General features: G+C 32.4%; 4 long non-coding RNA genes across 5 annotated transcripts; 3 read left to right on the top strand and 1 right to left on the bottom strand.

Annotated features, from left to right (window-relative positions):
• Nucleotides 1-535: 535 nt before the first annotated feature.
• Nucleotides 536-7,529, bottom strand: LOC131937295 (uncharacterized). 2 transcript variants are annotated; one of them, XR_009386194.1, is made up of 7 exons: nucleotides 7,337-7,529; nucleotides 6,094-6,172; nucleotides 5,807-5,889; nucleotides 5,115-5,196; nucleotides 2,853-2,945; nucleotides 1,230-1,319; nucleotides 536-1,122 (listed from the first exon to the last, which is right to left on the bottom strand). It is a non-coding gene; the product is annotated as an uncharacterized LOC131937295 (long non-coding RNA). The 2 variants fall into 2 exon arrangements; XR_009386193.1 differs by lacking the exons at nucleotides 5,807-5,889; nucleotides 6,094-6,172; nucleotides 7,337-7,529 and adding an exon at nucleotides 5,326-5,493 and having other exon boundaries at nucleotides 542-1,122.
• On the top strand, nucleotides 6,467-8,692 carry LOC131937297 (uncharacterized). The gene is made up of 3 exons (XR_009386196.1): nucleotides 6,467-6,607; nucleotides 7,137-7,259; nucleotides 8,575-8,692. It is a non-coding gene; the product is annotated as an uncharacterized LOC131937297 (long non-coding RNA).
• Nucleotides 8,693-11,622: 2,930 nt separating this feature from the next.
• On the top strand, nucleotides 11,623-13,032 carry LOC131937296 (uncharacterized). The gene is made up of 3 exons (XR_009386195.1): nucleotides 11,623-11,732; nucleotides 12,343-12,645; nucleotides 12,811-13,032. It is a non-coding gene; the product is annotated as an uncharacterized LOC131937296 (long non-coding RNA).
• A 43-nt stretch (nucleotides 13,033-13,075) lies between these two features.
• Nucleotides 13,076-14,788, top strand: LOC131937279 (uncharacterized). The gene is made up of 2 exons (XR_009386185.1): nucleotides 13,076-13,799; nucleotides 14,334-14,788. It is a non-coding gene; the product is annotated as an uncharacterized LOC131937279 (long non-coding RNA).
• The last annotated feature ends 8,120 nt before the right edge of the window (nucleotides 14,789-22,908 follow it).

Raw genomic sequence — 22,908 nt, 5'->3', positions numbered from 1 at the left:
AACACCAGAAACTTCCTGGGGAGAAAACTTTGTATGCAGTTATACTTTTGATTATCATGGCAAATATTCTCAGTTCACATGTGTATCTATGGGGTCTGGACTTAGTCATACTTGGACTTAGTCCAGAATTAGAATAGGGCTGGTGCCATGCAACTGCTTGCCATAAGGGGCAACTTATGAAACATGTTAATAGTGTAGATTTTGTGTTTATTTTTTAGTTTGTGCTCCATTTTGAGAAATTAGATGCATCTAATAAGGGCATTATTTTTTTAAAGAAAATACATTGGCAACATATTCTGAAACAAATTGATGTTTAAAATTATTAAATTGTTATGTCAAATTTATAAGTGTTTATAAACATTTAGTTTTAATTAATTAAATGTAATATTTAATATTTTATTTTCTCTTTCACAGAAGCAAACAATTTTTAGCTGTGACATTTTAGAGTAGATGTTAATGAAAATTTTAAAAGCTGGTAAGTGTTAATTTTTTCTAGTAGTGTCATCAGTAAGTTCTTTTTAGTATTCTCTTTAAAAATCTTCAGGGTATGAATTTAAAAATGAAATAAATTTATAGTTTATTTATTCCTATTACTCAAAACAAACTTCAAGACATTTTTATTAGTAATTATGCTTTTTATTACTTAAAAAATCAACCATCCTCACACATCATTATTTTCTTAAACAAGCTGAAGCTTTGAACACATTGTCATCCATATTGTAATGGGTCAGCCAAGAGTTATATTTGTAAAGATTATGGCAGATTTTTCGAGTTTTAAATAAACAAGCCGTCGTTTTAATTAATTTATTTTAAAAATATTAATTTATGCTAAAATTCTTTAAGAATATTCAAGTATGATTAGATCATGGACAGTTTTTCAAGCTAAAATATTTTGAGCAATTTAATTCGATGGTACAATAGTGATGGACTGTAAAACTGGAATAACTTCTTTTAGCATAAAGACTCAACTTTTTTGATGGGTCCTTTTTCAGTTCTGTTTCTGTAACTTGTGATGCGCCGAAGTGAATATTTGTTCAAATAAAAGACTGACATTTCAAAGTGAGTGAAGAATAGGACTGTGAACTGTGAATTCCATTTGTGAAGGAAATTCCAATAACATTCCTGTGTAGAAAAACAGTGGATTTATATGTGAAGTGACATTGCAGTGACATAAATGGATTTATATTTAAAGCTATATTACAGTGGTTTCAAAAGTGACTTTCAAATACCTGCCAATTGAGGAATTCTGTTATCAAGGGTAAGTAACTCATCTTTTATAACTTTTACAAAAACACTTCACATCCCTGCACTTTGTTATTCTGAAAAAGAGATTTTAAAATGTTAGAATTGTTTTTTCCTTTAATTATAACAACAGTGAGTTTCTAGCCATATTTTTTATAAAATAAAAACAAAATATTAATAGCTGATGAATATCTGGGATGTAAATATAGCTTATCACCACAGAGAGTCTTGTATTGTGTATTTTAATTTAGAAATAATACAAACAATAGAATGGCAGCCCGATATAAAATAAAATCATCTACACATACTTAGTGAAGAGATTTGCTTGTATGTATACTTTGTTTCTTTTATATTAAAAGGGATTTGTGACATCTGTAAAAATAGAAGTGCTAAAATGCTCAAAATAGCTCATTCTATTGAAATCTGTAACATTAATTTTACACCCACTTTCAATTTCATTTATATCAAATACATCTCAACATATTACAATGTTTAATACTGATATTATAATGATGTAAAAACTATGTGCTATTTTGAAATCTCAGCACTTCCAATTCAGGGCTAGACCCTGACACAAAGTTTAGATTTTTTCAAATTACTCCTCCTTTTGACACTGCACTAACCATTACCATAACACTAGAAACACCCTAACCATTATCAGTAACTAATCACATTTTGGTATGGCACTGTATATTTGTATATTTGTGATCATTTGGCTAATTTTGATAGACTAAAAGTAGGATTTTTTTATTAAGCATAAATCTAAACCTATTAAAATTTTTGTGGATTGAAATTTTTTTAAAAACTTTACAGATTAAATTCACACTTTAAAAAAACAAAACAGTTATTGTTTTAAATGAAATATTGGCATTATTATAGGAAATGCTTAAAGTTTGATCAAAATGCAATTTCATTTGGCAGTAGTAGGCTATAAATTTAATTAGCTAAAAAATAAGTAAAGTAATAATTCCTAAGTATGTACATGATATTTTTTTTCAGATGTGATACTTGCACAAAGCAACAGCTCAACTTTAATCATTGTATTAATTATTTTATAGTTAACAATTAGCTATAGCTTAAACAAAACTCAGACTTTAAACAAGGGAAATTTAAAATTAGATAATAAATAAACAATGGCCATGGAATATCAGCATGAGCCACACACCATTATGATAACTGTGGCTGGTTTTGACACAGACTGTGTAACCAGAGAGATGATTCTCCAAGTGTTAAGACTGCATGCTCACATACACAGTGTACATATACAAAAACTGTACACATTAGGTAACATTCGGGTCTGGTACTTAAAACTCACAGACTTAGCCAAAAGTAAATATTATCATTACTTAGATGGATCGCAGTTCCGTTTTTCTGCTGCGAATATTTTGTTCACCTTTAAGCATTTAGACTATTATTCCTGGGCTAGTCTCTACTGGGTGCCAGAGTTTTTTAATAGGACAAACGTGTTGGAAATTGTGGGGGCTATAGCCAAACCCTTCACAAGTATGTTGGTGCATAAAGAGCAACAAGGGAAGTGGAACATTCGTTTTGTTGCTGTCAACTTGTACCAAATTCCTCATTACATCAATGTGAAATACCTAATGCAGTACCATGTCATCCTGGTGGTGTTGCCTGGCCGAGCATCAATCTGCTATAAGTGTGGACAAACAGGCCACGCAGCTGGGAAGTGTCCAAATGTCAGCCTGCATGATGAGAGAAATAGAAAGGCAATTTATTTCCCGGAGATAACACTGTTCAGTGGGGCATGTGGAAACTGCACAGCTACAAACCCAATGAGAAATTTGCAGTTAGCAGGGTCAGCGCAGGCACTCAACAGGGGGGCAGCGCAGGCACTCAACAGGGGGGCAGTGCAGGCACTCAACAGGGGGGCACTCAATATTGGGGAAATGGATACACCCAATATTGGGGGAATGGATACACCCAATTTTGGGGGAATGGATACACTCAATATTGGGGGAATGCAGACACTCAACAGGGGGGCACTCAATATTGGGGGAATGGATACACCCAATATTGGGGGAATGGATACACAAAATATTGGGGGAATGGATACACCCAATATTGGGGGAATGCAGAGACTCAACAGGGGGGCAGTGCAGAGACTTAACAGGGGGGCAGTGCAGTCATTAGATATGGAGGAAGTACAGGTCTTCAATATGGGGGCAGCGCAGACATTCACCAGGGAGGAAGTACAAGCACTCAACAGGGGGGCAGTGAGGGCATCTGACAAAGGGGCAGAACAATCAACTAACACGAGCTCAGAACAACCACCTAAAAGTAGGGCAAAACAAAAATCTAAAAAGAGTGCAAAACAACCATCCAATAAGCAAGCAGAAAAATCCAAAAAGGGTTCAGAGGAATCACCAGATAGATGGGCAGAGCTAGCATTGAACAAGTGGGCAGCACAGACATTGAACAATAATTCACTACAGTCATACAACGTGTCTGCAGAACAAACACACCCCATGTGTGCTAAACAATCATACAACGTGTCTGCAGAACAATCACCCAACAGGGGCCTAGAACAACCATCAAAAGGTTGGACTGATGAAGACATTGACAGCTTATTCGAGATACCTTCGAATTGGAAATTAAGTCAGGAAACCAAGTGGCACATTGGAAAGCTGGAAAGGGACTTCCAAAATCTGCAAGCCTCTTGCCTCAACAATGCAGACGATCCAGGCCCTCAACTAAAAGATATCCCAAAACAACAAGATAGTTTTAACATTTCACAGAACACCTCAGCTTCACAGCATGAGAACACTATGCAAATCCATTCTTTCCAAACTCTAAAAAAGCCAGAGATAAGAAGAAACCTAGGTGTTGTAGATACAGGATTTAGCTCATTATCAATGGATGCATTCATAAGACAGTTATCTCCTGAATTAGATTTAGCAATCAAACTAAGCCAGGAAACTGAAGGGAGCGGTCAGCCATCAGATAAGAAGGCTCAGGATATAAGTAAGTCAGGAGCAACCCAATCAAGTACTGCACCAAAGAAAAACCCACAACATTTCTTATCTCTCTCAGATATTAGCATACCAGACATAGAGATGGATGAAACTGGTTACACGTTTGACATAAGAGCCCCTTATGACTACACAGATAAACAACAGGCACAAACAGAGAAATCTGTTCAAGTTCCCTGCAAGGATTTAGAAGAAAAACCACAAGAGCCGGATCAGTCAAACCAAGGAAGGGCTGAAACTCTCACCCACAGCAAGAGAGGTAAGAAAGGTGAAAAAAAACCACGCACCCCACGGGAAAAAAGAAAAGCCCCAGGTAATGATTTTGAGCCAAACCTAGAAGTGCCTGTTTTACCAAAATATAAAAAACAACTCACGGCAGAGAAATACTTTAAAAAATTTAGACCTTGGAAAAAAAATGGACAAAAATCTGGCAACTCTAAAAAGGACAGCTCAGAGAATAGTGGTCTATAGCTTAATGGTTACTTCAAAATATAATATAAAAATACACTAGAAGATACTTATGAATAAATACATAGATAACTGGGTAGCTACTGAATGTGATAGTTGTATCATGTATTTTTTCTTGCCGTTCACTTGATGTACATTTAAATATTAAAATTAACTTTGAAATGTTTTTTAACACTAATGTCAATGATATTTAAATGTACTTTTTTTTACGTTAAAGCCCATGGTAATATTTATGAAATGTATAAAATTCTTGATATATTTTTCTCGAGAATTCACCTTTGTGTACAGATACTCAATTATTTATATTTAAGTTATATAAATGTGCCGATAGCATTGAATACGAAATGGATAAAATAACGTAAGAACATATGTTTAGTAGCTCTGCAATGCCAATGAATAATTTTTAACACATACCATTACACAAACCTCTTTCATCTACCAGGATTAGGCACATTTTTGTATTGTAGAAATCTTTGACACACATCACTCAAATGTCCTGAAACATATAATGAGATGTTAAAAATAAATAATTAAAAACTTGCTGACAGTAAAAGTTTTCAATTTTTTACAAATCAATCTAATAATATTTTAATATGCCTAGAATTTTAAAATGTTGGCAACTAACAGAGCCAGTAGTAAAGTAACATTCCCATAGCCACAATCATGTCAGTTATAAAACGTCCGATAAAGAGTATCCCGGTTTAATGATCATCAACTCGGTAACAAGGCTGGATATCAACAACCAGTTTGGGATGATAAAACACTGTAGCACATCATGACAATAACTTTCAGTATCTGTATCCAATGCTTTTATTTTAAAACATGTAATGATTAATTCTTATATAAAACAGTAATTTATTGTATTATTTGTGATTATTTATTTATTTATGATTACACAGCCTTTTGCAAAATTCAATGAATATTTTTACTTGTTTTATGAAGAAGCTCTAAATGTAATGGCACACTTTTTGTCACACTGCAGGTTGTATACATTTCTTTTTTTTTTGTTAGCATTGACAAATGAATAAGATAATTATAGCAATGATTTAATTATCTTATCATCTCCAAGCATACAGATAATAGAAACAACTTTTACAAAAACTTACATTATGAATTTAATAGTGATGACCCAGTTCAAAGTGATCCACAACATAACTGTGTGTGAGATTTTTTTTTTCAAAATCCTTATCTGTAAAAAAAAATATATTCATAAAAACAAAAGTAACACCATTAAAAAAAAAATCAGCAATATAAAAGTCACATTAATTATAGCCCATACCTGACTAAATTCACTTCAAACAATGTGTTATTACAATATAAATGTTTTTAAAATTTTCTACTCATATGATTACAATTTATATTGCAAGAATAATTAGTTTCTATATATTCTAACCTGGAAAGACATGATTGGGAAATTAATGAATGTCATCTGTCAGTGCCATTACAGTACATCTGTTGTATGCATGGAAACACTGTAATAAATATAAAACATACTTATATTTTTGTTAAATGTGGAAGCTTCTTACAGATTATGATTTGCACCTTGTTTTTAAACTTTTGTGTTTTAAACATTTTATGTTTATGAAGAAAAGCACTTATTACACACATTTAATACAATTCTTATTTTACACACTATGCATTATTAAATGTTAAATGTTTTATAAAAAGTCAAGGTGTTTGTTTTATTAAACCCTCAATTTTTCTGTTTGTAATGTTTTCTCTGTTTTAAATCAAATTTTGGGTGACGGCAATCATGTTACCAAAATATTAAGGTGAACTATAAATTTGGTAATCAACATTTGTACTGCCTTATAAATAAAGCACTAAAATCAATGTAAAGCTTTACAGCAGCCTAAGAAAAAGGTGAACATTGGAGCGAGGATTAGGATTGGAATATTAAATTACTGGTATAATAATTCCCCGTGTGGTTCCGGGGTCTGGGTATAGCCAGAAAAAGAATAGCACCACTGCTGCGCTACTTGCATGTCGTACAAGGCGACTAATAGTAGCCAATAACATATTTGTTTTTAAAAAAAAATCACACTGGAGTTTTAATATAAAGTATTTTAAAAGATCAAGTTTTGGAAACTACTAAACAAATATGTTGTTGATGGTGGGGGGGAAAGGGGGGGAGGAAAGGGGAGGTTAATGGCAAAATTTAAAAAACGTCTCAAGATTTGTAAAAAATTGTGATTATATTGTGGTTAATTTTTATTTGATTAAGAGTGAAGCTGATTTAGCAGAAACACTCTGTTTAATACTCTATGCTTTGAGTAAACTATAAACAAACTTATAAAAAACATTTAATATACAGAAAGTAAAAATTTCTGGTAAATCAAAAATGTGTAGATCTTGAATGGTGCAGCTACTCTACCAGTAGTAGTATGAATAATCATATTCAAAGATTACATGAAACTTATTTTTGGACTAATCAAGGAATCTAGCTGTTTAAAGAAGTTGGACATTAGCAAGATCATTACAACTAAAATTCTAGGAAGTGCATCAAACACAGTGAGAAAAAGAATAAGAATGATGGATTGAGAATGACTAAGCCCTAAGGTAGGCCAATGTTTGATTTTGCAAAAGAGGAATTTATCAAACGCTCAGAACATATTAGGCCATATAGATTCAGTTACCTGGCTTGCCATACTTTGGCGAAGCATTACCAATGTCCAATAAGTTGGCAATAACTTTCAACACCTAGATCTATCTCTACCTAACAATATAGGCCTAGTCATCACAAATTGTCACAATTCAATAGCTTCAGGTTAAATAAATTTCATAATCATGTAGGTCTAAGCATAGACTTTAGATCAGTAGATTAGAATGAGAGGTCTCCAAACTTTTCATCATGAGGTCCGGACTAACTATCAAATGTTAGTTCGGGGGCCAGTTTCTTCCATGCATCTCACTGGGGAGTCGGAGCCCCTCCCCCCTCAAGAACGTCTCCCCCCCCCCTCCAGCTATTGTGTTACGTACATGTCTTCATCCACGCCTCTATTGAACACATGCAGTTGACAGGTGGAACAGCTGTCCAACGTGAAGAATGGAGACACTTACTTGCATTTTTTGACATTTAAGTTACAATGTTTTCACCAATTTCTGCAACTCCCAAAGCTACATTTTCAAATAGTTTTGAATTTATTTGGCGAAATTCCTCAGCCACATTCAGAAACAAAATATCTCCATGGGCCGGATGAGAGGACCTCTCGGTCCGCAGGCCGTAGTTTGGAGACCCCTGGATTAGATGAATAGATCTAATCTAGTCTATTTATTTAGCCTACTCAAAAGTAAAAATATAGAACAGAAAAGAGGTTTAAAACATTACGTGTTATTGTTAAATCTAAATCTATCTAGATCTACTACTCCAAACAGAAGTTGTTCGTTGTTGTGAAATTAGTGGTGTACTACAGCAAAATTACCTACCTAGATTCTAGATTCTAGAATCTAGATCTAGAAAGAAACACTCGAGACTTAGCTAAGACTAGATTCTAGACTTTTGAACCGTATTCGAAGTTAGGCAGTAGATTTATACGTAGGCCTAGTGGGTTCTTTTATTGTTTATTTTTTAAAAGATCTTTAAAGAACTCTCATTTCGTGAGAAACGTTAACAAAATAACTAGATCTAGATCTAGAATCTAGATTCTAGATCAGGTGGTTCTAGATCTCTAGTGACAACACGTTTGTTGCTACTTTTCTCGAGTTATGGTTCTTAGTATTCTTAAAATTAGCGACTGGAACTTCTGTAAAAATGCGAAGCGAATTAAACGAATTTAAAAATAAAAAAAAATTATATGTGTAAAAATCAAATTATTAGGCCTATCATGCCCCTATACGTATCCTTCTTTGCAAACTTCTTTTCTTTTTTTTTCAGAAACAAACTACAATTTGATAGCATGTCAAGAAAAGTAACATTAAAAACATCCGTAGTTCCTATGTTTAAAAAAAAATATTATCGGTCCGATTTTGGATTAAAAACGTAAAATACATCATCGTAGAGTCGTAGAGTTTATCTAAATATTCATTACCCTGACAACAATGGCGTTAAACGAGAACACAATTATTAAAGAAATATCACTCAACGGGATAAGTGCAAAAAGCGTGCACGCAAGAAACACGATAGTGATTGAGCTTGAAGGTCCAAACGTTCATCAGATAACTCAAGAAATCATGTCCAAGATCGTTAGGCTGAAAGTCGGGATTGCAAGAGACGAGATTCGGGCCCTCTACAATTTAGGAAATCATTCAATCTGGTACTTGAGCTTGACTAGACACGCTGCAATAAATTTCCACGAACTATTGCATAATATGACATTCAAATCAAGAGACCACAATGTTTCCGTTACTCTAAAGCATTTGGACAGAAGCAAAACAAGAGCTTTTCTAGAATGGGTCCCTCCTACTTTCACCGATACTGACGTTAGGTTGATAGTTCAAACCATTGCAAACCCGCAGACGAGAATCGAGATCAAAAAGCTTAAAATATGTAAATGGGAGATCATCTTTCACCCTGAGAATATAAAAAATATCCCTCACTACATCAACGTGAGTTTCTCCACTCACAGCCATCTGACCCTGCAGCTACGCATCCCGGGGAGAGAAACGCCTTGTTTCTTTTGCAGCAGCTACCAGCACGAGACCTGCATGTGTCCGACCACTCTGGACGACGATGAAAGCCATACATGCGCGTCCAAGAGTAAGATCCCGGATAGCGTTAATTTAAGAAGGAACAAAGACACAACCAATGAACCGGAACAAGGGCAAATACTTGAGAAAGTTTCCGCCTTTTTCTCTCTCTGCGATCCTTACACTGCAGATTCTTCAGAGTCTGAGGTGGAGCTGTTTTCGCAGTTACGTCTCTCGCCGAAAAATGAAAAGCCTAAAAGAAAATTGGAGTATATGCGTGAAACTGAAATAGACGGTAAAGTCACTGAAAATTTGGAAGCAGGGGCTTCAGGAGGTGAAGGTGCCATGGAGGAACTAAACAATACAATGATTTCAGGCGTCATGCGGTACCAGGAGTCTTTAGAATCCGGGCTCTATGCCGGATCAACAGAATCCACTCGTTACACTGCGGCTTGGGCAGAGAAAGCGGCAAAAGCAACAACACAGGCGAAGGCAGATAAAAGGGCACCACCAAAAGTACCACCAAGGCCTGAAAATATAACAACAGGCGGAGCCAGGCCAAAATTGTACCCAAAACCTAAACCTAAACCCAAACCAAAAACATCAGACCTAGGTCAAACCGACACCCTGTTAATACCTGGCGTGTTCACTCCGTCATATACACGACACTCCAATACTGGGGCTGCCAAATATAAACAGCTGGAGGTGGGAAAGACTCGCAGCAGCTGCAGTAGCTCCTTCAGTTCCCCGTCGCCAACACCCTCCGATAAATCGCTCAATCTTTATCCGGAGAAGCGTTACGTGTCCACCTCTTCGATGAATTCACAAAAGGAGGTGTCTGTGATGAAAATTCTCAAAGATTACTTCACGGGGAAAAATCCGAACAAACGCAAAAAATGAGCATTGACTACTATTTTTAAGCTTTAGTATTTAGCAAACGTTTAGGTTATATAACACACAAAGTGCACCATACCCACATTAACTGTAAACTATGTAAGATGGTAAATAATACATACCATTTATTGATCCTTCTTCAACATTTTAAGTCATAATCTCTGCCACTGTAAATCCTTGGACAAAAAGCAATTGCATGAATTTCTGTTTGGCCAACGTCTGTGTGCACAAAAAGCATTGACCTTCTCTGTCGAAAAAAGCAATTGTATGTTTTTTCTGTCTGGCCTACGTCTCTGTGGACAAAAAAATTGTTTGATTTTTTGTTTGGCCTACGTCTCTGTGGACAAAAAGCAATTGTTTAATTTTCTGCCTTTTTAAGTCATTAATTTAAATTTTATTGCCTTGAGGTTTTTTGTATTTTGTATACTTAAAAACAGCACTTAAATAGGGTAATGAATTTTTTTAAATTTATTAATTACAATACGCCATCATTTAATCATCATTTAATAATTAAAATATATAAATCTCGAGGGCTGTGTCTGGGGTAGAAGATTAATAGTGACAACTTGTTAAAACGGGGAAAAAAGAAGAGTGTTTAAATTACATGTATTCCTATTAATAGTCTTTTTTTTATACATGCCATTTCTTATGCTGTGCTGTTGACGCATTGGATAATCAAAAATAAGCATGCGCCCTAAATTAATGTTGTAGAACTATGCCTGCCTGTTATCTTTCCAATACATTTTTTTACTACACGAGAACGAAAATTTCGAGAAAACATTTATGTACATATTTCATTTGAAGATCTAAGAGTTACACACGTAATTTCATATCTACTACAAATTTCTACATACGTTTCAATGAATACGGGAATTGTGATGTACTTAAACAGTTCGGTTAAAGATGTAATTAAAATAATACATTGAACTATCAATATTAATTGTAATAATTAGTAGATAACAACGCGTATTTTTAACTCAAGTTTTTTTTTAGAAAAATACTGTTCTTGAATATTAAATTTAATATTTAAAAAAATAAAGACGGTCATTCCCTTATACTAAAAGAAGCCATAATTATTGATGTTTACGTAATAAAAATAGTAACATCAAGGTTTTAAAAATAATGAGACCTTTAGATTTATCCAGTGGAAACTTGAAATTTAACCGAGCATACAGTTGAGTAGTTCACAGTTTCATGCCTTTTCCTTGTCTTCCAGTATGGTAGAAATTTGTTCTCTAAATCACAAAACACTTTTTATTACATTGGTGGTCACATAGTTGTGAAATAAAAATACATAGAGCGACAATTAAAAAAAATCGATTACCTCTTTTTTACAAACCAATATGGTAGTTTTACCTTATACGTTCTTTCTGGTTCATTTAGTTTATTGCGTCTCAAATGGTGATTACAATGTTGGCGTTTAGTAATTATTTACAATGTAATCCGAGATGTCCAGAAAAACACATTTTTAGACGAAAATGTAAGTCTAGGAAAAAAATCCGAGCAAACATTGTAAGTACAGAAAATGTGTGTTTCATTTGAAACATTTGATTTGTATCTCATATTAAAAATCTAGGATTTATTTTTTAGATTTTGATTTTAGAAAAAAATAAATGTGTTCCATATTCTCAAAAATATAATCTTAGAAAATTGCACTTGAGAAAAAACGTTTCTGTGAAAAAAGGGCTTAATGTTTTTTTAAAAATTATTTACATGTTACATTAAATATCTGTTAGATTGCTAGATAGTTGTGATTAAAATAATTACCGTTGACGTTTCATATTTAAAAAAAAATATTGGGTGATTTTTTACTGGGATTTAACTGCTACCCCTAAAATAACGTTAAAATTTAAACTTATCCCTTCACTGTCCATAATTTTTAATATTTGAAATGTAAAATTAGAATGCTTAGTATAACAATAATTTATAAAACTCACTAGTTAGATAATTGCATTGTGAGCCTAATTATGAATATTTATATTAAGTGCTGTTGGTTAGGCAAAACCTTTATGATAGTTGTATTCACTTTATGTTAATTGTTGTGATTTAGTTTCGTAGAAATAAATTTTTATATGATAGAATAATTAATCTCTTTTTTTTTCTTTTGTAAAATAACTAAAAGCTTTAGAAAAAAGAAGAAATTAAAAAATGACATCCAAATAATCATAATTTTCATCCTCCGGTGAAACGGAATTTTCAAAAACAAATTAAATTATAATTATTGTTTCACGAACTTGGAAGATGAAGTAGAGTTCCCTTATTTCTTTTGGCTCGGCATTTGAAATGGTTATGTCATCATCTCCCTGCATTTGGGCTTTAATTAAAAGGAACTGGAATATTTGAATCTAGATGAAATTCAACATTGCTGTTCAGGTATTAATTTGTAAAATTAAAGATTGATCAAATGCTTGGCTACAAAACGTCTGTAAGTATTTTAATTTTTTTTACTTTTGTACCCTTTTTTTCTAAAAGAAATTCTGTTAACCAGTCATTATACTAAATCCTATATGCCCACTAATAAATGTAGAATTTAAGAATCTGTATTCCTACTTTGAAAAGTGAAGAAACATTAATTACCGTTACCTTTCAGAAGCAGTATCAGAGAGCTTTTGGTTGATGAAGTGCGATGGATCAAGTGACGCCTTAGTTCTTTATGTGCATGAAGTGCCGTCTCAATTATTGCGGCAATTCATGAGATAGTGGCGCTTCTATTACTGTGAATCAAGTAGTGCTTCTATTTTTGTGGTGAAACAATAGTACCTCTATGTTTGTGATGGATCAAGCAGTTCTCCTACGTTTTTAAAGCATCAGTGCCGTAATAATTATGAATTAATATCGCAACCAGTTATTTGTTCTGGATCAGATTGCACGTTTGTGTTTATGGTGAACTTCGTAAATCTTCCCCGTGTGCGCCCGGGATGTGGACTTAGTCCACAAGTAGAATAGGCACACACCAGGCTAAAGGTTGTCGTAGGAGGCGACTAATTTAGCAACGGCCGGCTAACTCAGATACCAGTCTCAGCGACAATAGATAATATCTCTAAAAACATTGACTAGCACAGAGCATCACAAAATTCACATTGGATGACATTACATCCCTAAAATAGTGCGACGTATTAGTCCTATAATACAGAAATCTGATTGTGTAAACATTGACATTTTGTGTTCTTCATGCCCACATTGGACTGTATTCAGAAACGAAAACTGGCAACGATAAAAAAAACCTGACGTATTATCCTGCATAAGGACTTTCCATTTAAGCGTAAAACTTCAAAGGAGTGACACTACTATACATTAAAAATGAGCTAAAATAGAGATTTTAAAAAAGTATGAAATGGTAATTCGAAGAAAAGGAAATTGTGCACTCGTTCATGAAATTTAAGAATTCGGAGAAATGTACTCAAAAAATACAATAGTTCGTCTTTCATCCTGATTTTTTTTTCTTACTTTGACCAAATCTTCTAAATAAGGGCCAACTCTGCAGTTGACGTTGATAGGAAATCCACAAATAGACTTCTCCATAATCGTCAACCAAAGGAAGCAACACAGAATGTTGATGTCAAGAATGGACTCGAAAAGGTAGGGGCAATTATTCTTTCGCACTATTTTGTAACGCTCATGCATTGTGCACTAAATGTATTTTCTGTGCATTTATATATAACAATCTGCAAATGTTTTTGTTGGGATATCACACACACGATTAATCCACGCAGATCAACTCGGGTATTCCCACATTCATTTTATAATAAATTGTTCTTGTAATTAGCTTTACAATACACTTTACTACTATATAGAAAAATCATCATACACAAGCAATTTTTCGTGTTCATCATTGAAATCAATTTAAATTTAAATTTAAAATACAGACCCTACACATCGGAATATCGTGCCCTTTAATTTATGTAATAATTAATTAAATGTTTCTTATGTCGGATTTTCTAAAAACTCATTAGAATGATATAGATCTACCTCCGCTTATTAAGCCTGTAATATTACACTACTTTTATTATAAACTGTTTGACTTAAGGCTGAGTTATAGAGGTCGGAGTGGGGGCAACATTTGAACACATTTTTTTCTACTTAATTATTTATAAGTATGTGTTAATGTCTTAGGGTCTAACTACCGCCAGACTTGAAGAAAACACCTGACAGAAAGTTGGATGGGAAACGAAAATTCAACATTAACATTGATGTTCAAAGCACTGTTGCGAGGAGGCTGTATCCTAGGAGCAAAAATTAACAAAAGATTAATAGGAGATGTGAATTTCAAGATTTAAAACTAGTTAGCCAGCTAAGACATTCCGTCCAGACTAAATTCATCAAAAACTCTGTAAAATAAAGTGAACAAGATATAGTATTGATAAATGTTTTTACGCACAGTTAATATAAAATTCCCACAAAATGCCTAGTAAATTATCGTCACTTGTAAATAGGAATGTTTGTACAAAGTGTATTGTTCAGTGATGTGAAATTGATGTAGTCATTTTTGAGTATTATATTTGTAACATAAAACTTAGTGTTGTTTTTGTATTAAATTAATAAATATTTATATTGGTGTACAAAGTGTATCATAAATTTTTATCATTTTTTTAAATTTAATATTATTTATCGAAACGCTGCAAAGCAATTTGTACATAATGTTAAATGTTTATCCATATCAAATCTCTGCAAAACAAATTGTACATAATGTATCATACAGTCTTGTTAAATGTTTATCCATATCAAATCTCTGCAAAACAAATTGTACATATTGTATCATACAGTCTTGTTAAATGTTTATCCATATCAAATCTCTGCAAACCAAATTGTACATATTGTATCATACAGTCTTGTTAAATGTTTATCCATATCAAATCTCTGCAATACAAATTGTACATAATGTATCATACTGTCTTGTTAAATGTTTATCCATGTCAAATCTCTGCAAACAAATTGTACATAATGTATCATACTGTCTTGTTAAATGTTTGTCCACAAGCAATTAAAATAGCACAAAAAGTATCATAAAATATGTCAATATTGTATTTAGGCGCAAGCAAAATAAAAGAAATGTTTGTGCAAAATATAACATCCTCTGTTATGAAATCGATGTTAAAAAGAAGTTGTATTTTTAAAAATAATATTTTAAACAGTGTTATAATTTTTTAAAGCTGATTTATGTAAAATTGTAGACATCGTGTATTTGAGTAATTAAATTGATACTTACGTGTAAATAATGTAAATAATATTTTTTATTTGACATTCTGACTGTAATATTTATAACATATAACTTAGTGTTGTTTTCAAATTTAATTAACGAATATTTAAATAAGTGTACATATTGCATCCCCCTATTTTAACTAAAACATGTATTAAATTCCTTGAAAGTGTAAATATTTCAAATGTTCCGAATCAACCAAAAACAGATATCATTTGTAAATATTATGTTTTAAAAATATAAAGTTGCTGACAACTAATAATGTAAATAATCAAATCTCAGGATGTCAATCGGTACCAAACAAGCTAAAATTGTGACATAGTCTTAATGTTTTTCTCTTGTTGTTTTTTTATCCATGCTTAGAGATGTATTTTGTACATATTGTAAAATAAAATATTATTAAAAATCAAATCATTAATTCTATAAAAACAATGATACTTTACATATTGTAGATTAAAATTTTATTACACTTTTTTAAAAAATCGTTATAAATTGTACTATTTCGGATGATAAATATTTTAACATGTATTGTTGTCTTTTTTATTTGTCATGATAACTATAATATTTGTAACATATAACTTAGTGTTGTCTTCAAATTAAATTAATGCACATTGAAATAAGTTAACATATTGCATCTCCCAAACAATTAATGCAAGTATAAATTATTCGTAAATGTAAATATCTTTAATTTTCCAAATAAAAAAATAATTCATTTGTAAATATCATGTTTTAAATATATGGGCTTGCTGAAAAGTAATAATATAAAAAATCATATCTCAGTATATCAATCTGTCAAAAATAGCTAAAACTGTAACATAGTCTTAATGTTGTTTTTTTTTGTTTTTTTGTTTATAATTTATGCTTATAGATATACTTTGTACATAATGTCAAGTAAAATATATTTAATCATAAAATCATTAATTCTGTAAAACAAGGATGCTTTACATATTGTAGATTAAAATTTTATTGCACATTTTTAAAATCGATATAAATTATACTATTTTGGATGATAAATATTTTTAAAATACTGATATTTAAATCATTATATTTTAACATGTGTTGTTGTCTTTTTTATTTGTCATTCTGACTATAATATTTGTAACATATAACTTAGTGTTGTGATCAAATTAAATTAATGCATATTTAAATTAGTTAACCAATTGCATTTCCCATTTATAATTAATGCATGTATAAAATATTCGTAAATGTAAATATCTCCAATTTTCAAAATCAATTAAAACAGTTATCATTTGTAAATAGTATGTTTTAATGTATAGTCTTGCTGATAAGTAATAATATAAATAATGATATCTCAAGATATCATTCTGTTCCAAAACAACTATAATTGTAACATAGTCTCAATATTGTTCGATTGTTTTGTGTAATTCATACTTATACATATATTCTGTACATAATGTAAAATGAAATATTATTAATTATCACATCATTAATTCTGTAAAAACTGATACTGTACATATAGTAGAATAAAATTGATTTGCACTTTATATAAATAGATATAAATCGTGCTATTTCGGATTATAACTTTTGCAAAAATAATTATATTTAAATCATTATATTTTAATATGTGTAACCTTAAATGTTTTTTTTTTATTTGTCATTCTGAGTAAAATATTTGTAACATATAATTTAGTGTTGTGATCAAATTAAATAATGCATATTGAAATAAGTTAACATATTGCATCTCCCATTTACAGTTAGTGCAAGCATAAATTATTCGTAAATGTAAATATCTTCAATTTTCAAAATCAATTTAAAAAATTATCATTTTTAAATATCATGTTTTAAATATATAGGCTTGCTGATAAGTAATAATATAAATAATCATATCTCAGTATATCAATCGGTCAAAAATAGCTAAAATTGTAACATAGTCTTAATGTTGTTCTCTTTTTTTATAATTCATAATAAATCAATAATTCATAATAAAATATAATTCACCATCAAATCATTAATTCTATAAAAACAAGGATGCTGTACATATTGTAAAATAAAATTGTATGACACATTTTTCAATCGATATAAAGTGTGCTATTTTGAATGTTAAATATTGAAAATCATTATATTTGGATATTTATGAAACCGTGTTATCTTAGCTACAATTGTAACATTATGTGTTTTTTTACATCTTTATGTATACGTAATGTAACAAACAAGGTAAGTACAATATGAATCATCAGTTCTATGAAACCAAATGCCTTGCACATTATCTACTATTTAATTTTATTTATTTTCTGCACTTTAAAAAACTAAAGTAGTTTTCATATGCATACAAAAAATCAATTTTTTAAAGCAGTAGCATTTAACTATTCTAATTTGCACCATAACAATAAGTTGTATGATTCATATTAATGTAATTGTATTTTTTCCAAATGGTATCATTCATTTGTATCTAGCGTTTAATTATTCGTTGGTTGCTTCATAATGTAAAAAAAAAATTTAGAACAGTTTTTAATGAATTCCAAGAGTTTTAAAAAACACCTGTAACGGTGCACCTATTTAAGTATTGTAAATAAGTGTATAATATATATATTTCAACAGGCATTTGGAGCCTTTTGTGCATAGTATTTTATTAAGTGTTCTGTTTTCTGATCGGTGTAATGTTTCGTTAGAATTTAGCTATGACATTTTGCATTAAGGAATAATCTTTTAATTTGAATGAATTTTTACGTTTAAATTTATTCACATTCAGTATTTTTTCACATGTAGAATTTACATTATTCATTAACGTTTGAAACATTTTACATTTGCTCATTTTGCTATCACATTTTATTTTTTTACAATTGTTCATTTTTTAATGTTTTCGACCTGTTCCATTTATTTTAGCATTTCTTTAATCTGTTCAATTAGCTGAAACGTTCTTACACCATCTAATTTTCTGTGACCGTTCTCTTTCCTTTTCAATTAACTGTAACCTTTCTTCAATCTGTTTAATTTGCTGAAACCCTTCTACCAAAAGCTCAAATCATTTTTACATTTCTTTCACCTTTTAAATTTTCTGTTACCATTGGCACACCTGTGTAATTGCTGAAACCTTTCTGCCAACAGCTCAAAACATTTTAACATTTCTTTCACCTTTTCAATTTTCTGTTACATTTGGCACGACTGTATAATTGCTGAAACCTTTCTGCCAACAGCTCAAAACATTTTAACATTTCTTTCACCTTTTCAATTTTCTGTTACATTTGGCACGACTGTATAATTGCTGAAACCTTTCTGCCAACAGCTCAAAACATTTTAACATTTCTTTCACCTTTTCAATTTTCTGTTACATTTGGCACGACTGTATAATTGCTGAAACCTTTCAGCCAACATCTCAAATAATTTTAAAATTTATTTCACCTTTTCAATTATCTGTTACCTTTGGCACACCTGTATAATTGCTGAAACCTTTCTGCCAACAGCTCAAATCATTTTAACATTGCTTTCACCTGTTCAATTATCTGTGACTTTTCACCCGCCAGTATAATTGCTGAAACCTTTCTTACACCTATTAGATTAGCTGTAACTGTATTACACCAAACAATTATTTGTAACCTTTGTCCCATCTGTTTAACCACTTGCAAGATTGTTTTTTCCCCTCCTTGCAAGATTGTTTTTTCCCCTCCTCTTTAATTACCGGTAAACTTTCCTCCGCCTGCCTGTATAATTTGCTGTAACCTCCCTTCCTCCAATTTAGTTTATTTTAACCTTTCTCCCCCTGTCTGTGTTGCTCAACGTACTCCAGTACAGTAGACGATAACCTTTTTCGTTAAAATTACTTTAACCTTTCTCTCAAACTTTTTAATTAGCTTTCTTTACGTACCTGTCAAACTGGTGCTCACAGTTCAATATCTTCGTTCGATCGGTCTTCTACTATGTATTCTACGTATCAATCGATGCTCACCTTTAGATATTTTTATACCCCTGACGTTAACCTTTTGGAAGCACCAGCAGCCTAATTTGTTATTGTAATATTTCACTATGTTGCACTAAGTCTCAGTGGAAAATGTATGTAATTGTTCGCCCTATTAAATTGTTTGTGATTTTCATGTTAATTGATTTACCAGTTGTTAAACGATTGTTTTTGTGCTATAAGTTCGTTGATTTTTTTCTCACTTGCTTATTCATCTACTTCATATACCATCAACTTTGGTTTCAGTTCCTTATTTTTGTGTATTGAAAGTTTGTTTAATGTCATTCTTAGTTAACAAATATAAATAAACATTAATTTATTTTGTTTAAAAAAAAAACTTCACGTATTATTTCTAAAAAGTATATATGCTATATTATAACTTCTTAAACTTGTATTTAATTAGATCAGGTGAACTCGATTTCTCATTCCCAATTTTTAAAGTTTAATACAAAGTACTGATTATATATTTTAATTATTAATGAATAAGTTTTAGGTAAAGTGTTGGAACGTTACTGTGCACAGTTAAATAAATAGAATTGTTTATGTCAATCATCACATCATTTATAATTTAAAAAAAACGTTTTGAAAAATTGTAAAAAAAAAAAATCGATGTGAAATTTAGTTTTAGATTTTGGTGTATAGATATTTTAACGTTTATATTTGTTTAATTCAGTATCAGTGTAGTAGAAATAAAAGTCTTTAAAAGGCAAAAAAAAGACCCCGTTATTCTTGTTTTTATTTTACTTTGTTGGTGTTTATATTGGTACTATTGTCTACCTACAAATTTTATTGGTGTCAATATGTTACAGTGAATATATTTTCGTGTGAGTTTGTGTGTGTTTATAATTAAAGCAAGAAAAATAATGAATTGGCAATAACCTCGTTGATGTCACCATCAAGTTGACAACCCTGAGATACACAAATCTTGATAAAGAAACAGGAAGAGTTACATGACAGCTAAAGATATATAGCTACATAACATTCAAGGTAAATTAATTTTTTCTTTGTGTTTCATTGGTTCACTGAGAAGATACATTCGTCAAACCAAACTTGACTGGCCGAACTTCAAATATTCACCGCGTAAGATCAAACTTTGACTTAAAATTCTTTAAATTGTTTTCCTACCAACCCCACCCCCGTGTGTTCCCGGGAGTCTGGATACGATCCAGAAAAGAATAGGAACATGCCAGACTGCAGGCTGTCGTAAGAGGCGACTATCGCAGAGTGTAAAACAAATGCTGACACTGTTTTCTATATTCTGAATACATTTTTTAAATTATGAAAATTTTCAAATTTTCTCAGAAATTTTTTGAAAGAGTAAAATCCTTTTAGCGTGTCTTCATGTAAACACTTTGCCAACATTTGTTACAATAATAGTCCCCCCCCCTCCGTCTCTCTTATTTTGCCCATGCTTTAACAGTGGCTCGCTATTATCCAGTTGCTGTTCTGTCTTACCTTATCTTAGCATCCCCTAGTACCATCTGTTATGGCCCTTGTGTTTCTTTCAGACTTTTTTCTCCGGAGGGTTTGGGGGGGGGGGGGGGGGGGCACTTGGAATTTTCGAAGGGGTTGGAGGCGGAAACTGGTAAAAGTATATATTTTCTATATAAATTCTGTTTTGTTTAGGGTTGGGGGGGGGGGGGGGGGGGTAAACGTTCTTCGTGGGGGAAGGGGGGAGGAAGCGACACTAAAGAGATGCCTGGAAAAAACTCTGAAGGGCACGTCCTAGAATATGTTTTAATGCTATTGTGTGTTGCACATTTAATTTATTGCACTGCATGTTGTTGTTTTTCTCGTACCACTAGTAGAAAACGTATGTGCTTTTATGCAGTTTTTTTGAAATACGCAGTGGATGATACTTGGAACTTACTCGTTGTGACGGCGTTGATTGGGCGTTAATAATTGGGTTATGGTTAAAATTAAATGAGAAGTGATAATTTGTGTTGAAGCTTTTTGAATCAGCAATGATTACGGGCAGCAATAATTTTTTTTTTATTACATAGCTGGTAAGTTCCAAGAACATTCTAAAATAAACACAACAATCCAAATCTCAAAAATTTTACAAAATTTTCTTCTTCGTTGCAGGCTTTTGAACTAGCAGTTTCGAAAGCAAAGATTATTTCTGGAAGTGGTAAGTCACAAGTTTGATTTTTTATTGCTTTTCCTGTTATATGGTATTGTATTGGCGCAATCACATGAGCTTTGTTTACAGTAAAACTTTCTAAACAACATACTTAAAAATGTACTTCCAAAAACCAAAAGTAAAAAAAAAACGTTTCAGTGATCCGCGTGACATCCCACGGTTGCCATGGAGAAAGAAGAGAGCCAGGGGACCTTGATCCGCTACCTGTCCTTCGATGACATCTCGGCCACCAGCGTCCACTTCCGGCACACCGTCAGTGTCGTCATCACAGCTCACAACACGCGACACATCTCCTACGACCGTGTCAAGCACTTCCTGTTGGCTTACACGGAACTCACTTTAGCTGACATTACGTCGATTTACAACCTTGGCAATGCATATATTTGGTATATTACTTTAACAGATAACGCTTTGGAAAAAAAATACGCTGCGCTAAACGAAAAGAAATTCACAACAGACGACGGGGCTGTTGTAAGTTTACAACACATGGATAAGTTACTTTTAAAGGCGACTTTGCATTGGGTTCCACCGTCTTTCAATTTAAAAGACGTGAAGCTGGTTGTTAAGTCTATATCAAACCCAACTACTGAATTCAAAATCATACAGGAGAAAGCATGCACCTGGGGTATTCAATTCACCCCTGACGACCCTCAGAACGTACCTCACTATCTAAGCGTCCGTTTCACCAAGCACGGTCGTCACACGATCTTGTTGGAGCTCAAAGGCCGAACCATGCCCTGTTTTTACTGCGACAGCTTCCAGCACACTTCGAGTTTCTGCACCAATTTAAACAAGCTGACCATCGACCCCCGCAGGCCTTCAACATCTGAAACCAAATTAGTCAAAAGTTCAGCATCGGTCCACGATTCTTCAGCCAAGCTTGACAAGAAGCCTTTCACTGATTCGCGGAGTAAGAAATCTAGTGATGGCTCTAAAGATGGTGAACCACAAGCCACACCCCTGCCACATTTCAAGAAGCCGTTTACTGATCCACGGATTAAGAAATCTGTTGATGTCGCTGAGGATGTTCAGCCGCCAGCCACACCCCAGCCAATTTTCAGTCCGCTGTGGAAGAAACCACGTGATGTGGCCAAAGATGAATTGCCTAAGGTAGTTATAGCGCCCACAGAGAGGAAACGAAGGATTGACTTATACGATGAAAATGGAGAAGTGGTCTAAACAAGAATTTTAAGGAAATAATAATTATTGTAGTTAGTTCTACCAGTACCGTTATCATACAAATTGCACAATTTTTATCTTCTTATATTTATTTGCCTAGATGTTGAGAAACTTATACTGATACATTTCCTATTTTGTGAATATTTTTATACTGTAAGCCATCTGCACCAATGTTTTTGTTATACTGCACAGTTTTTAACATGATTAGTTGCTCTATTTAATTGGAGAAGCTACATGTTTCACTGTAACACAGTTT

This window comes from Physella acuta, unplaced genomic scaffold, assembly GCF_028476545.2.
Source record: "Physella acuta isolate Inbredline_101_S28 unplaced genomic scaffold, ASM2847654v3 ptg000206l, whole genome shotgun sequence".
Taxonomy (NCBI): domain Eukaryota; kingdom Metazoa; phylum Mollusca; class Gastropoda; family Physidae; genus Physella; species Physella acuta.
Note: the sequence above shows the minus strand (reverse complement) of the source record. Positions and strands in the feature narration are given on the sequence as shown.